The 13539-nt window shown below is 41.6% G+C and overlaps 1 protein-coding gene and 1 long non-coding RNA gene across 6 annotated transcripts in view; both read right to left on the reverse strand.

The window, feature by feature from the left end:
• Positions 1 to 13539, reverse strand: part of LOC115161333 (tensin-1) — a 289463-nt gene that overhangs the window by 208130 nt on the left and 67794 nt on the right. The window lies entirely within an intron of this gene.
• The window catches only part of LOC115161339 (uncharacterized), a 3984-nt gene continuing 2879 nt past the window's right edge, over positions 12435 to 13539 (reverse strand). Inside the window, exon 2 of the long non-coding RNA XR_003869243.1 lies at positions 12435 to 12822. This is a non-coding gene — a long non-coding RNA (uncharacterized LOC115161339). The remainder of the gene's footprint in view (positions 12823 to 13539) is intronic.

Raw genomic sequence — 13539 nt, forward strand, 5'->3', positions numbered from 1 at the left:
AAAGTGGGATTTATAGACAACGCAAGGAATCAAAACTGAGGCTAAAATCCCTACATATATGAAGAGCAATACAGGAATGGGTGAACGTTCATACTGACTCATGCATAGCAGTCCATGTTTGAATACACCTACATGTTATACACGTATAACCTCAGTATTGAATGTAGCCAAGGCTGTTTGGGGATGAGCTACGAATGAGTGAGGGATTTCAGAAGTAGATGCTGGGGAGGCTGTGGGAAACCTGGTCTCTTGGTTCACAGCCGTGTCTCACTTCCTGTTCAAATGGCCCCTGATCTCCACTGGGCTCAGGGCCAGCCCACCAACCTTCTCCATGAGGGATGTCACCTGTGGTGCTTTATTGGCCTCTCTTTCAGTTGAATCCACAGTCTACAGAGCAAAATGTGTGGTTTTGAAATACAATATTACTCAAAGTAAAGCATGTCAGCTCTGGAATGTAAAACTCATGCTGAACAACATTTGAACACAAATGGGCTCAGGCCAAGGCTCTCCTTGAAGAAGCATATTTTAAAGAACTGTAATTCTTATAAAAAGCAATGTCGGTTGAGCCATATCCGTTTAATGTGATCGTGAGCACGTGTAAACACTGAGGGGAAATTCTGTAGACACAGATTACACATACTGGACTAAAAAGCATGCTCAATGGAGAATGTGATTCTAAATCCAGGAATAGGCTTAATCTGGATCTGGGCAGCCGGTCCCTGAATGTACTAACAACATATTTATAAAAGAATAGCTGCCCACTGGCCAAAAGAGTATTAGGCCGAAACCAAAACCAAATGTATCCACTCCTTATACAACAAAACTCTGCCTGTTTTAGCAAGATGACCAAGAGAGCAAAACCACATATGGTAGTGCTCAATATAACGTTGGAGTCTTCTCTCAAGCAGTTCTAGACTAGAGGTCGACCGATTAATCGCCATGGTCGATTAATTAGGGCCGATTTCAAGTTTTCATAACAATCGGTAATCAGCCTTTTTGGACGCCGATTTTGGCCGATTACATTGCAATCCACCTGACCACCTGTTACGCGAGTGCAGCATCAAAAGGACCTTGTGGCTGCAAGGAGCCAAGGTTAGTTGCTAACTAGCATTAAACTTAAATCTTATAAAAAACAATCAATCTTCACATAATCACTAGTTAACTACACATGGTTGACGATATTACTAGGTTAACTAGCTTGTACTGCGTTGCATACAATCAATGCGGTGCCTGTTAATTTATCATCGAATCACAGCCTACTTCAACTTCGCCAAACGGGTGATGATTTAACAAAAGCGCATTCGCAAAAAAAGCACAATCGTTGCACAAATGTGCCTAACCATATACAGTTGAAGTGGGAAGTTTACATACACTTAGGTTGGAGTCATTAAAACTAGTTTTTCAACCACTCCACAAATGTCTTGTTAACAAACTATAGTTTTGGCAAGTAGGTTAGGACATCTACTTTGTGCATGACACAAGTAATTTTTCCAATAATTGTTTACAGACAGATTATTTAACTTATAATTCACTGTATCACAATTCCAGTGGGTCAGAAGTTTACATACACTAAGTTGACTGTGCCTTTAAACAGCTTGGAAAATTCCATAAAAATATGTCATGGCTTTAGAAGTTTCTGATAGGCTAATTGACACAACGTGAGTCATTTGGAGGTGTACCTGTGGATGTATTTCAAGGCCTACCTTCAAACTCAGTGCCCCTTCGCTTGATTTCATGTGAAAATCTAAAGAAATCAACCAAGACCTCCACAAGTCTGTTTCATCCTTGGGAGCAATTTCCAAACACCTGAAGGTACCACGTTCATCTGTACAAACAATAGTACGCAAGTATAAACACCATGGGACCACGCAGCCATGATACCGCTCAGGAAGGAGACGCGTTCTGTCTCCTAGAAATGAACGTTCTTTGGTGCGAAAAGTGCAAATCAATCCCGAAACAACAGCAAAGGACCTTGTGAAGATGCTGGAGGAAACCGGTACAAAAGCATCTATATCCACAGTAAAACGAGTCCTATATCAAAATCACCTGAAAGGCCGCTCAGCAAGGAAGAAGCCACTGCTCCAAAACCACCATAAAAAAGCCAGACTACGGTTTGCAACTGCACATTGGGAGAAAGATCATACTTTTTGGAAAATTGTCCTCTGGTCTGATGAAACAAAGATAGAACTGTTTGGCCATAATGACCATCATTATGTTTGGAGGAAAAAGGGGGAGACTTGCAAGCCGAAGAATACCATCCCAACCGTGAAGCATGGGGGTGGCAACATCATGTTGTGGGGGTGCTTTGCTGCATGAGGGACTGGTGCACTTCACAAAATATATGGCATCATGACGAAGGAAAATTATGTGGATATATTGAAGCAGCATCTCAAGACATCAGTTAAAGTTAAAGCTTGGTCGCAAATGGGTCTTCCAAATGGACAATGACCCCAAGCATACTTCCAAAGTTGTAGCAAAATGGCTTAAGGACAACAAAGTCAAGGTATTGGAGTGGCCATCACAAAGCCCTGACCTCAATCCTATAGAAAATTTGTGGGCAGAACTGAAAAAGCGTGTGCGAGCAAGGAGGCCTACAAACCTGACTCAGTTACACCATCTCTGTCAGGAGGAATGGGCAAAAATTCACCCGACTTATTGTGGGAAGCTTGTGGAAGGCTACCTGAAACATTTGACCAAAGTTAAACAATTTAAAGGCAATGCTACCAAATACTAATTGAGTGTATGTAAACTTCTGACCCACTGGGAATGTGATGTAAGAAATAAAAGCTGAAATAAACCATTCTCTCTACTATCATTCTGACATTTCACATTCTTAAAATAATCCTAACTGACCTAAAACAGGGAATTTTTACTAGGATTAAATGTCAGGAATTGTGAAAAACTGAGTTTAAATGTAAGGTGTATGTAAACTTCCGACTTCAACTGTACATGCCTTTCTTAAAGTCAATACAGAGAAGTATATTTTTTTAAACCTGCATATTTAGTTAAAAGAAATTCATGTTAGCAGGCAATATTAACTAGGGAAATTGTGTCACTTCTCTTGTGTTCTGTGCAAGCAGAGTCAGGGTATATGCAGCAGTTTGGGCCGCCAGGCTCATTGTGAACTTTGTGAAGACCATTTCTTCCTAACAAAGACCGTAATTAATTTGCCAGAATTTAACATTATTATGACAATATTGAAGGTTGTGCAATGTAACAGCAGTATTTAGCAATATTTATCGAATGATAAAATACGGTACAGTTTCGTATTTCACTGAAAGAATAACCGTTTTGTTTTCGATAAATTATAGTTTCCGGATTTGACCATATTAATGACCTAAGGCTCGTATTGCTGTGTGTTTATTATATTATAATTAAGTCTATGATTTTTATATTTGATAGAGCAGTCTGACTGAGCGGTGGTAGGCAGCAGCATGCTCGTAAGCATTCATTCAAACAGCACTTTACTGCGTTTGCCAACAACTCTTAGCAATGCTTGATCCACAGCGCTGTTTATGACTTCAAACCTATCAACTCCCGAGATTAGGCTGGCAATACTAAAGTGCCTATAAGAACATCCAATAGTCAAATGTATATGAAATACAAATGGTATAGAGAGAAATAGTCGACACATCATAATTCATATAATAACTACAACCTAAAACTTCTTAATTGGGAATATTGAAAACTCATGTTAAAAGGAACCATCAGCTTTCATATGTTCCCATGTTCTGAGCAAGGAACTTAAACGTTAGCTTTCTTACATGGCACATGTTGCACTTTTACTCTCTTCTCCAGCACGTTTCATTACTTATTTGAAACTAAATAGATTTTATTTATGTATTATATTAAGTTAAAATAAGTGTTCATTGTTCATTCAGTATTGTTGTAACTGTAATTATTACAAATATATATATAAAAATCGCTCGATTCATTGGTATCGGCTTTATTTGGTCCTCCAATAATCGGTATCGGTGTTGAAAAATCATAATCGGTCAACCTCTACTCTAGACTCCAGGCTACTCAGTCAAATCCTGTAGAAAGCTGGACGCAGCTGAGACCTGAAGAAAATTCCAGATTATCGTAAACAGCCAATTCACCTCAATTCCCTGCCTCGATCTGACCACACTCATTAAGGGAAGCCAAACTCATTTGAAGGCCTTGCTATCCATCTTAATGTGGGGTCATTTCATCTTCGATGCCACAAGGGATTCATAGTTTGTTTATTGGGGAATGATTGATGCCGATGATCAGGCTGTCTCTGATAAATTCTGGTCTGTTTATTTGACTAACTCACTGTCCCCCAGCGAAACTAAACAACTATGCCAGAAAAAAAAGAAAGAAAAAAAGCTCCTCATATTAAAGCCATGTATAGAGTTTGGGAACTCAACTAAGGCTCAAAACAGTTGTTGATGAGTTACATGAACCACCTATGGACAGTATAGGATGGCACGCGCTCCACACACATCAAGGTTGTTTTCTGTAGCACATCTGTAGCACATCCTCCACATTTGTCTGAGGATAGTCACAAACACAGCCATCAGAACACGTAATTCTGCTGTGGATCCAAAACATTGAAGCCACATTACAAAACACATCAGAGGAAAGAGAAAATACATGGACGGAAAAAACTTGTCAAACTGCTAACTAAGGCAATATTGAACAACCAAAACAGGATATATTATGGAACTGGAAGACAGATTATCTTTATTATTGATCGGAGCATCTCTTTCCTGTATGAACCTCTCCATATGTGAAAAACACAATAAAGGTATTCTAACCAGGGCATTGAGTTGTAGCAGGATGGTATGATATAGTGTACAACATGCATGGAAATGATCATATATCCGGATGTTATCTATGATGACATTAAGAAAGACAAGCAGAGTAAAGACAGAACAACATAAAAAGAGAGAATGAGAGAAAGCATAATAATAAACTAAAACAGAGCCATGGAAAGAGAGAAGGGAAAGTTGGTCAACAAGCTGGGACAGGCAAGGTGAGCCCTTCCAGATTGGAGCGCCAATCCATCCAGAAATGTTGGGAAAGCCTTGGGAGGCTGAGGGCCCATGTGTCCAGCAAAGCGTGCAGAGGGCTGGGTCTCTTTAGGGGATAAAAAGGGGGTTGGATGGGGTGGTGGCTGGAATGGACACACAAAGCTTCACTACTCCCATAAATCACATGAACAGGAGCTTAAATACCCTTTTATGTAGTGAGAAGGAGTGGCAGTATTCCCTGCTGAACGCCGTTCGGAGTTTCATCTTTTCCGCTCCATTGATGCATCATGGGCTAAGAAGGAAACTTGCAGCACGCAGTGGAACTCTGAGATACAGTATGTGTCTGATTTAAAACGCTCAGGAAAGATGAAACGGAGGAGGCATGCCAGAAAGGGGACTGAAGAAATGGAGGAGGCATGCTGGAAAAGGGAAAGATTAAATGGAGGAGGTATGCTTGAAAAGGGAAAGATTAAATGGAGGAGGTATGCTTGAAAAGGGAAAGATTAAATGGAGGAGGTATGCTGGAAAAGGGAAAGATTAAATGGAGGAGGTATGCTGGAAAAGGGAAAGATTAAATGGAGGAGGTATGCTGGAAAAGGGAAATTAAATGGAGGAGGTATGCTGGAAAAGGGAAAGATTAAATGGAGGAGGTATGCTGGAAAAGGGAAAGATTAAATGGAGGAGGTATGCTGGAAAAGGGAAAGATTCAATGGAGGAGGCATGCTGGAAAAGGGAAAGATTAAATGGAGGCCTACCGGAAAACGGACTGCATGGCTAATGCAATATGGCTGGGTTAGGGTTAACATTGGGGCAACACAAAGCCAGATGTGGCAATTACAGAAATGTTGCCGTAATTCAAAGGGGCCCCACATGTGGAACTTTTTGTTCACTTAAATCAGAGGTAATCCTATAGGAATTGAGGAGGGGGAGATGATCAAACCAGCTACAGGACAAAGATAGAAAGAGAGTTGGAGACGCAGAGATGAATGAGCAGAAAAAGAGAAGGAGAATATATGGAGAGAAACAGAGATGGTGTTACAGATGTAGGAATGTGGTGAGTTCCTAGTAGCCTAGATTTACCCACAACGATAACCTAATCTAAATCATCAAAAATCCTAAACCAAGCCACTAAACACCCTATCTAGACTAAAACTAGAGAATGGACCTTAGAATACTTCTCTTCCTGTAACTCTGGTCATAAAAGAACAACATATAATCTGGCACCTATTCATCTGAACTCAACACATTTTAACTTAAGATAGACACCTAGAACAGAAATGTTTAAGGGAAAACACCCATGGACACCAATGCATGATTCAGCCTAGGTTTTTGTGCATTTCTAGAGTAAGGTTTCTGCCATGTGTGTACCCCAGACTGGGGCCTTTGAGACAGACCACTGCAACGCCAAGCATGAGTCTGGACTTACACTGAGAAGACTGACTGTAATGTCCTGGCCACATGTTTCAGCGTAGGTTAGGAGGGACGGGGGGCACGGGGACGGGGGGGACGGGACGGGGGGGACGAGGGACGGGACGGGGGGACGAGGGGGGGAACGGGACGGGGGGACGGGGGGGATGAGGGACGGGGGACGGGGGGACAGGACGGGGGGGATGGGACGGGGGCACGGGGGGGACGAGGGACGGGGGATGGGGCGGGGGGGATGGGACGGGGGGACGAGGGACAGGGGGGATGGGACAGGGGGGATGGGACAGGTGGGATGGGACGGGGGGACGAGGGACGGGGGACGGGGGGATAGGACGGGGGGACGGGGGGGATGGGACGGGGGGGACGGGGGAGACGAGGGACAGGGGGGACGGGACAGGGGGGATGGGACGGGGGGACGGGGGAGACGAGGGACAGGGGGGACGGGACAGGGGGATGGGACGGGGGGACGAGGGGGGGGACGGGGGGGACCAAAACTGGGGAGAGTTGTCAAACTTTTTTTTGCTTTGGGGAGGGTTGTGTGGTATTTTATTGGGCACATGGGAGGGTAGTGCCAGGTTTATATTGACTTTTTACTTCATATTTTCTTCCATCCTATCCAAATGTTCTAATCTGTTTGCTTGCTCCTCCGTTATATATCAAGGTGTTCTGGTACTTCCCTTATGCACTACGCTTTTCAGTGAGGTAACTTTTAATATACCACAGATCAATATAATCTACCAGTCTAACTGTCTATCCTGCCCTCTATCCAACATTCATAGTGACAATATAATCTACCAGTCTAACTGTCTATCCTGCCCTCTATCCAACATTCATAGTGACAATATAGTCTACCAGTCTAACTGTCTATCCTGCCCTCTATCCAACATTCATAGTGACAATATAATCTACCAGTCTAACTGTCTACCCTATCCTCTATCCAACATTCATAGTGACAATATAGTCTACCAGTCTAACTGTCTATCCTGCCCTCTATCCACCATTCATAGTGACAATATAATCTACCAGTCTAACTGTCTATCCTATCCTCTATCCACCATTCATAGTGACAATATAATCTACCAGTCTAACTGTCTACCCTATCCTCTATCCAACATTCATAGTGACAATATAATCTACCAGTCTAACTGTCTATCCTATCCTCTATCCAACATTCATAGTGACAATATAATCTACCAGTCTAACTGTCTACCCTATCCTCTATCCAACATTCATAGTGACAATATAGTCTACCAGTCTAACTGTCTACCCTATCCTCTATCCAACATTCATAGTGACAATATAATCTACCAGTCTAACTGTCTATCCTGCCCTCTATCCAACATTCATAGTGACAATATAATCTACCAGTCTAACTGTCTACCCTATCCTCTATCCAACATTCATAGTGACAATATAGTCTACCAGTCTAACTGTCTATCCTGCCCTCTATCCACCATTCATAGTGACAATATAATCTACCAGTCTAACTGTCTACCCTACCCTCTATCTACCATTCATAGTGACAATATAGTCTACCAGTCTAACTGTCTATCCTGCCCTCTATCTACCATTCATAGTGACAATATAGTCTACCAGTCTAACTGTCTATCCTGCCCTCTATCCACCATTCATAGTGACAATATAATCTACCAGTCTAACTGTCTACCCTATCCTCTATCCAACATTCATAGTGACAATATAATCTACCAGTCTAACTGTCTATCCTATCCTCTATCCAACATTCATAGTGACAATATAGTCTACCAGTCTAACTGTCTATCCTGCCCTCTATCCACCATTCATAGTGACAATATAATCTACCAGTCTAACTGTCTATCCTATCCTCTATCCAACATTCATAGTGACAATATAATCTACCAGTCTAACTGTCTATCCTGCCCTCTATCCACCATTCATAGTGACAATAGTGGTAGGTGGATTGTTTGTCCAGATCTGCAATAGACTAACTAGCAATCATACCACACATAACAGCATTCAAAGCTGCATACATTTTCAATAGTAATCCACAAGAACCAATAGGAATAGCTGATAGATAGCGGAGAGGCCAGGTGCATCATAGCAGCATGAAAGAACAGTGAAGACATGAGACATGCAGCTCAAACAGCTTCCCTATTGATCTTGTTTAGGGACAATACAATTATCCTACCTGGACTATAGTAACCTACAACACACAATACAGTTAATAATTGCATTATTGTTTTCAAGTGAGCACAAAATTCTACTTTAGGCTGCAGTGAAACTTTTATTTGAATAATGATGCAAAAGCCCTGTGATTTGAATGTTTCATTCCATTTGGATCAGTTTTGGGTCTACTCTCGACAGTTAATAATGTCTAGAAAGACAAAGTAGCTCTGTCAGGTTGGATGGGGAGCGTCGCTGCACAGCTATTTTCAGGTCTCTCCAGAGATGTTCGATTGGCTTAAAGTCCGGACTCTGGCTAGTCAACTCAAAGATATTCAGAGACTTGTCCTGGAGCCACTCCTGCGTTATCTTGGCTATGTCCTTAGGGTTGTTGCCCTGTTGGAAGGTGAACCTTCACCCCAGTCTGAGGTCCTGAGCGTATCTCTCTGTTCTTTGCTCCGTTCATCTTTCCCTCGATCCTGACTTGTCTCCCAGTCACTGCCGCTGAAAAACGTCCCCACAGCATGATGCTGCCACCACCATGTTTCACTGTAGGGATGGTGTCAGGTTTCCTCCAGACATGACGCTTGGCATTCAGGCCAAAGAGTTCAATCTTGGTTTTATCAGACCAGAGAATCTTGTTTAACCTGGTCTGAGAGTCCTTTAGGTGTCTTTTGGAAAACTCCAGGTGGGATGTCATGTGTCTTTTACTGAGGAGTGGCTAACCGGTGGATTGCTGCAGAGATGGTTGTCCTTCTGGAAGGTTCTCCCATCTCCACAGAGGAACTCTGGACCTCTTTCAGAGTGACCATTGGGTTCTTGGTCACCTCCCTGACCAAGTCCCTTCTCCCCCGATTCCTCAGTTTGGCTGGGCGGCCAGATCTAGGAAGAGTCTTGGTGGTTCCAAACGTCTTCCATTTAAGAATAATGGAGGCCACTGTGTTCTTGGGGACCTTCAATGTGGCAGAATTCTTTTGGTGTCCTTCCTCAGATCTACAGACAATTCCTTCGACCTCGTAGCTTGGTTTTGCTCTGACATGCACAGTCATCTGTGGGACCTTCTATAGACAAGTGTGTGCCTTTCCAAATCATGTCCAATGCCCGAAGTCGGTATTTATACTAGTATGCTTTGTTTATCGGTTGTGTGATGCATTGGCACAGAAACCTGTTGGTGGAAAATGTGTTGCATCTATTTTACATAATTATAAATATGGCCACAAAATGCTACAAATCTGATTTCCCTCTAACTGATCATTGCCTGCAGCCGGCTCTGATAATAGTGCAATGAAACAGGCAGGGAGAGTGAGCTCGTCTGTGGTGGTCGGTGAAACCTCAACCTTCTGGCCCGTAGCACTGCGTGGCATCGACTGTGCCACAAAAGCATGCTGAAGTGGCAAAGTCGATATCCACTATAATAAACCCAGGGTCGCTACAGTTATTGTTATTTGTGGTCGTAAACACTACTTCATTCTATGTGGGGTAGGGTGTTCAATATATTATACAGCCCAAGGGAAGGGGTCATATGAAAATATTAATGGTATGATCAATAGCTTAATTGATCATACCATTAAGCTATTTGAACTCTTCGTCAGCTTGAAGGTTTAGCCAACGGTCAATATTAGCTTTGGCTTATGCCACTCTCTGAAGTGTCTTTGCAACAACAACACCAGAGGTTTTTGGCTGCAAGAAATGTTTACTTTCAAATCCCTCTTAAACCCACGCCTATTGGTAGAAGTGGTCATCAATGCACTAGTACAAATCCTCTTTAACTCAGTACACATTGCACTTGAAGTTGAGATTATAGGTTTTGTTCTTTGACTTCTGATTAGTCTTTCGATACTTCTACCATTTCTACCATTCTAACCTAGTTAGTATTTAGTCCCATGTGCCTAACCTAGTTAGTATTTAGTCCCATGTGCCTAACCTAGTTAGTATTTAGTCCCATGTGTAGGAGAGCACTTAAACCGATGATGTCACAGGGTATTAACAACTGCAATCGGTACCATTGAGGATAATAGCGTACAGCGGAGGGAATGGACACCTGTGAAATCATATATTGTGGAGGAATTAAGTCCTTTTTCTGTAGTGGTTGCAAAAGCATCGTACAGTTGAAGTCAGAAGTTTACATACACCTTAGCCAAATACATTTCAACTCAGTTTTTCACAATTCCTGACATTTAATCCTAGTAACAATTACCTGTTTTAGGTCAGTTAAGATTATTTTAAGAATGTGAAATGTCAGAATACTAGTAGAGAGAATGATTTATTTCAGCTTTTATTTCTTACATCACATTCCCAGTGGGTCAGAAGTTTACATACACTCAATTAGTATTTGATAGCATTGCCTTTAAATTGATTAACTTGGGCCAAACGTTTTGGGTAGCCTTCCACAAGCTTCCCACAATAAGTTGGGTGAATTTTGGCCCATTCCTCCTGACAGAGCTGGTGTAACTGAGTCAGGTTTGTAGGCCTCCTTGCTCGCATACGCTTTTTCAGTTCTGCCCACAAACTTTCTATAGGATTGAGGTCAGGGCTTTGTGATGGCCACTCCAATACCTTGACTTTGTTGTCCTTAAGCCATTTTGCCACAACTTTGGAAGTATGCTTGGGGTCATTGTCCATTTGGAAGACCCATTTGCAACCAAGCTTTAAATTCCTGACTGATGTATTGAGATGTTGCTTCAATATACCCACATAATTTTCCTTCGTCATGATGCCATCTATTTTGTGAAGTGCACCAGTCCCTCCTGCAGCAAAGCTCCCCCACAACATGACGCTGCCAGCCCCGTGCTTCACGGTTGGAATGGTGTTCTTCGGCTTGCAAGCGTCCCCCTTTTTCCTCCAAACATAACGATGGTCATTATGGCCAAACAGTTCTATTTTTGTTTCATCAGACCAGAGGACATTTCTCCAGAAAGTGCAGTAGCAAACCGTAGTCTGGCTTTTTTATGGCGGTTTTGGAGCAGTGGCTTCTTCCTTGCTGAGCAGCCTTTTACGTTATGTCGATATAGGACTCGTTTTACTGTGGATATAGATACTTTTGTACCTGTTTTCTCCAGCATCTTCACAAGGTCCTTTTCTGTTGTTCTGGGATTGATTTGCACTTTTCGCACCAAAGTACGTTCATCTCTAGAAGACAGAACGAGTCTCCTTCCAGAGCGGTATGACGGCTGCATGGTCCCATGGTGTTTATACTTGTGTACTATTGTTAGGCTGATTTCTTTTGATTTCCCCATGATGTCAAGCAAAGAGGCACTGAGTTTGAAGGTAGGCCTTGAAATACATCCACAGGTACAGCTCCAATTGACTCAAAGGATGTCAATTAGCCTATCAGAAGCTTCTAAAGTCATGACATAATTTTATGGAATTTTCCAAGCTGTTTAAAGGCACAGTCAACTTAGTGTATGTAAACTTCTGACCCACTGGAATTGTGATACAGTTAATTATAAGTGAAATAAGCTGTCTGTAAACAATTGTTGGAAAAATTACTTGTGTCATGCACAAAGTAGATGTCCTAACCAACTTGACAAAACTATAGTTTATTAACAAGAAATTTGTGGAGTGGTTGAAAAACGAGTTTTAATCACTACATACACCTAAGTGTATGTAAACTTACGGCTTCAACTGTATACTCTTTCAGTCAGCTAGCCCAGAAAATACTTCTGCGACCTAACAATGACCCTCACTGATAAGATGATGTTTCCTGGCATATTTTCAAACCTTTTTAGTTGACACTTGATTTGTTTATCACTGGCCCTAAACCCATTAGGATCTCATCAATAATTCACAAGAGTTTTTTGAAAAAGAACATCCTGAGATTGGCGTCTTAGGTTTCCAAGTTGTCCTCTTCCTTAGTCTTCTTTCACTCCCTTTTATGCCATCCCCTGCTCACTTTGACCTTCCACTTGGCCAGTGTCTTCCAGGACTTCATTTCCTGTGTCTTGATTGTCATTTCATGTCATTTCTTTTCCTAAAGTAATTTATTTTTGTCGGTAGCTGGAAAATGTCAATACAGCCAAGACCGTGCAGACTTCCTGGGCTTTCGGGTGGGGGGGGGCTCCTTTTTGTTCTTGGCTAGCAGATAGAGCCCGTCTGGTTCATTGAGAAGGTATGTTTCCTGCATCACCCTTCACTAGACAGTAACTGGTTCTGCAGCTGAGAACACATCACTTGTCATTGTGGCTCTCACTCTGCCGGGTTTCCCAGTCACCTCAGCTTATACTCCACTTCCTTGACTCCACCAGAAAAGACTGGAAACCTACACATAAATAAATAAATAAATAAATAAATAAATAAATATATATATATATATATATATATATATATATATATATACATACAGTACCAGTCAAAAGTTTGGACACACCTACTCATTCAAGGTTTTTTCTTCATTTTTACTATTTTCTACATTGTAGAATATTACTGAAGACATCAAAACTATGAAATAACACATACGGAATCATGAAGTGAACAAAAAAGTGTTAAACAAATCATAATATATTTTATATTCTTCAAAGTAGCCATCAATTGCATCGATGACAGCTTTGCACACTCTTGGCATTCTCTCAACCAACTTAATGAGGTAGTCACCTGGAATGCATTTCAATTAACAGGTGTGCCTTGATAAAAGCTCATTTGTGGAATTTCTTACCTTCTTAATGCGTTTGAGCCAATCAGTTGTGTTGTGACAAGATAGGGGTAAAAGACCAAGTCCATATTATGGCAAAAACAGCTCAAATAAGCAAAGACAAACAGTCCATCATTACTTTAAGACATTAAGTAATTGTTGTTTTACTACTGCTCTTTATTTATTTGTTACTTTATTTCTTATTATTTTAGGTATTTTTCTTAAAACTGCATTGTGGGTTAAGGTCTTGTAAGTAAGCATTTCACTGTAAGGTCTGTTGTATTCTGTTACCTGTTGTATTCTGTGCATGTGACAAGTAACATTTGATTTGATAAGGGCTATTTGACC

This window comes from Salmo trutta, chromosome 24 (assembly GCF_901001165.1).
Source record: "Salmo trutta chromosome 24, fSalTru1.1, whole genome shotgun sequence".
In the NCBI taxonomy this organism is placed as follows: Eukaryota; Metazoa; Chordata; class Actinopteri; order Salmoniformes; family Salmonidae; genus Salmo; species Salmo trutta.